A 4,094-nucleotide genomic window follows, 5' to 3' on the forward strand; every position below is an offset into this window, starting at 1 on the left:
CTTGGTCTTCCTCTCTTTCTTTTTGCCCTCAGGTACTCTCCAAGCAATATTCTTGACTAGTTTATTACCTTGCATTCTTTCTAGATGACTGAGCCATTATAGTCTACGTTTTTTCACCACTTTTGTTATTGTAGGGTTAGCATACAAATGGTACACTTCTGCATTAGTTCGTCTTCTCCATTCTCCCTCTACTACTTTTCCACCAAATATTCTGCGAAGTATCTTTCTTTCCCATGCTTCCAATGTGTTTCGTGCGGTTTTGTTCATAGTCCATGTCTCGGCAGCGTATAGCATTGTGGGTCTAATTATAGTTTTGTATGCTCTTATTTTTGTATTACGAGATATATCTTTGGCCTTAATTATTTTGCTCATTGCTCCAGCACACCTGTTGCTCTTGGTCAGTCTAAGGTTGATTTCAGTTTCTTCCTTACATGTCTGATCAATAAGAGTACCTAAGTACATATATTTATCCACCTTCTCGAATTCTACAACTGATCCATTCTCCATCTCCAATTTAAAGGATCCTCTGTTGCTTATTCCTTTTTTGCTCCAGATCTCCATGTACTTCGATTTATTAATATTAACTTTCAGTCCCATTTTAGAGCTTTCCCGAATCAGTCTTTTTGTTATATTTGATAGTTCTTTTCCATTTCTTGCAATGAGAACCACATCATCTGCGTATCTAAGCATTGATGCTTCTTGTATAAAATAGTTCCGGACCTATTTATCCCACTAATCCTTACAATTTTTTCTAGAACTATAATGAATAGCAATGTAGACAACGGGTCTCCTTGGCGAACACCTTTTTTCACTTCGAATTCTTCTGAGACTGTACCGTTGCATCTCACAGCACAAATGGTTTGTCTAATTGTCATTTTTACCAATCTTATTATTTTTTCTGGCACTTGGAGTTCTTTTAGTGTTTCTATTAACTTGTTTCTGTCTATTGTATCGTAGGCAGCTTTGTAATCAATGAAAAGTACTTGTGCTGAAATGTTGTATTCATAGCAATTGATCAGGATTTGTTTTAGCATAAAAATTTGATCGGTTGTTGATCTTCCTTTCCGAAATCCTCCCTGGTATTCTCCTAGATTCTTCTCTATATTATATATTTCTAATCGTTTTTTAATTAGTATGGCGAGTACTTTATATATAAAGTATATATAAACTATAGTTTGCGTAAAAAAATCTATATTTTTTAAATATCTTTAATGTTGTAAATATTGACAAATGGGGTTTTTGCAAAGAACGCCTCAATTTTTATGAAGATTTTGGGTAAAAAATATTTATCTGTGGGTAAAAAGTAAAATAAAGTTTGTTTGGTTTTATGGTCATCATTTTTAAATTCTTACTCACTTACCAGAAGTAATAGTGCACGATTTTGATAAACAATTCCGTAACACCTAAATGAAAGGGGTCTTTTTGTCTGTAGGAGAAACATTAATAATAAAGAACGATTACTGTTGTTCCATTGAAACCATTTGAATCGTGTGGCGTTCATGTATACGGCTTCTGACTAGAATTTAATAAATAATAAAGAAAATTAATTAGCAACTTGACAATTAGACACAAATATTAAAATGTGTACCTTTTGTAAAATACTCAGAGCTTTATTACTTTACTATAGAATGATAGACAACAGAAATATAAATAATTTTATGTCATACTCGTTTATTATTGTGTTTTAATTACTTAGTTACCAACTACGTAATAGTGTATTTTATGCCCGCGCGGACATAAAGTGTACTTTTGTGGCCCGCACAGGCGTAAAGATACAAACAAAAAGATAACTTATTAAAAACATGTTTATTTAACAACATTTTAAAACATTATTTAGAATTCACATAAAGCTGGCAATTCAAATTTATCCGGTGATAATTAGATTACATTAGTATCTTAAAAATATCTTGCATTTTCACGGTTTAAGTTTGACAGCATTTCCGTAGAGTTGCAACGTAATACGGACGATAGAATGTATACTGGTAAATTTATTGTCAAAATGAAATCGAGTTTTCGGATTATTTAGAACATATTTATTTGTAGATGCAATAACGAACTAGTATGACATAAAAGTTTGTATGCACCGCAGGTATTAATAGATGTGTATGCCCTCGGCGACTTACAAACCCTCGGGCCAGAGGCCCTCGAGTTTGTAACATCGTCGCCCTCTGGGCATAAACATCTATTTAATACCCTTGGTACATAAATAACTATTAGAAAAATATTTTATGTTTGATTTGTTTTACTATCAAACCTATTCTCGGCTTAAATAAGGCTGGCTGTTAACAAGCTTGTGACGATACGATCGTTAATAATCTAATACGGCCTTTACACCAACAATAAATTCACGAAGAAATTCATGAATTTATTCATCAATTTCTGTGTCAATAAATTCGTGAATTTCTTGGATGTAAAAGTTTCTTTGACTTCAAATAAATTTTTACATCAAGTGTCATTATTTCAGTAGTACCAATGGTTTTATTATTGGATGTTATTTATTGTTGTTTGTTTGAATAAAGATATTTTGGATTTGGAAATATAATCAGAAAACAATATCGTTTTAAAAAGAAAATAGTGATTAAGATTGTACAAAAAATTATGCTGAATTTGGTAAAGAGTAAGAGCTTGAACAAGAGGTAAAAATTAGTGGAAATTACATGTAATTAGTGAAAACTGTTGATTTTGGACACACAAGATAATTTCAAATAACTTTAATAAGGACAACATAGCTAAAGAAACAGAAAAAGCGGTAATTTTATTTTTTTTGTATGATAGAACAAGAAAATCTAGCATTCATTACATACTAAAAATTAACTGCTGTTAGCAGAAATGTTAATCAATTCATTGTGACTTTTAGAATGATGAAAGCCTTTATTTAAATACAATACCTGCCTGCACCAAGTCGAAGTAAAGAAGAAAGAAAGGTACAATACTTTTTATAATCTTTTAACCACTATTCATAATATATTCTCAAGAGATACCTAATAAAAGGGTATGTTTATTGTTAGAATATTGAGATGTGTACAATTCTAATCAAAAAAAGAAGTTGTAAAGAAATGAATACTTAAAAACAAATAAAAAATGGAAATAACCAGTAATACTTTACCACTAGTTTGTGAGCTGATTATTTACAATTTTAATAATTTGTCTAACATATTACAATTTGCTTTATTGAATAATAGGGTAGGGTAGGACTAAACTAAATATATAAAAATACAATCATTTTTAAATATAATATAATTTAAATGGTAAATGAAGAATCATAATAACAGGAATAAAAGCTAGTTTTAATATTTGTTATACACAAACAACTATTTTTTTCTAAATAAAAAATCGTATTTACAGATTTTATTCGTAGGATATGGAATCCTGCATTTTTAAAGAAAGATAGTCAACTTTGGAAGGAAACTATAAATAATAAAGTATAAGAGTAAGAAGAATTAATAGGAAAGAATAAAATTATTAGCAGGCCAAAGTCTTCATGTAGAAAAAGCGGAGAAGAGAACACAACAGAAACATGTCAGAGAAATGGAACTGGCAGAAGACATGAATTAAAAAGAAATAGATTTATTAGGTTTAAAAATTAGATTATTCAAAGAAAAATTTAATAAAAAATTTATAAAGAAATTATATGTATATTAATGATCCTTCTGAGGTTTTCCCATAACAAAAATATTTTATAGGGCTCTCAAACATCTTCAACTTAAGTTCAATAATGTCTTTATTTAGCAATTCATCTTCAAAATTGTCTCCACTTTGATTTTTCAATTGAATCATTTCAACTGTACAGCCACTTCCATTGACTAAAATGGGAAACTTTCTTCTTCCATACACATTTTGTTACATATCTGGAATTCATTATACAAAATTTCAGGATGTCTTAGTGAATTGTTTCAGTGGACTTCTGAATGTGAATTTAAAACGTTATCAATAATAATAATAATAATAATAATAAATTGCCTTTATTTAGTCTGTAAAAATTTACAAACAAGAGATACATGAGGCGAAGTCTAGCTAGAGCTACTCCACTTAACCTCAAGTTTACAAAATCAGTTTGAAATAAGTAGAACATGAAAAAAAAATTATTTATAAAT

General features: G+C 29.7%; 1 long non-coding RNA gene across 1 annotated transcript; it reads left to right on the forward strand.

The window, feature by feature from the left end:
- The first annotated feature begins 2,328 nt into the window (after positions 1–2,328).
- LOC140438442 (uncharacterized) lies at positions 2,329–3,627 on the forward strand. The gene is made up of 3 exons (XR_011950529.1): positions 2,329–2,749; positions 2,858–2,924; positions 3,359–3,627. It is a non-coding gene; the product is annotated as an uncharacterized lncRNA (long non-coding RNA).
- The last annotated feature ends 467 nt before the right edge of the window (positions 3,628–4,094 follow it).

This window comes from Diabrotica undecimpunctata, chromosome 4 (assembly GCF_040954645.1).
Source record: "Diabrotica undecimpunctata isolate CICGRU chromosome 4, icDiaUnde3, whole genome shotgun sequence".
NCBI classification, from domain to species: Eukaryota; Metazoa; Arthropoda; class Insecta; order Coleoptera; family Chrysomelidae; genus Diabrotica; species Diabrotica undecimpunctata.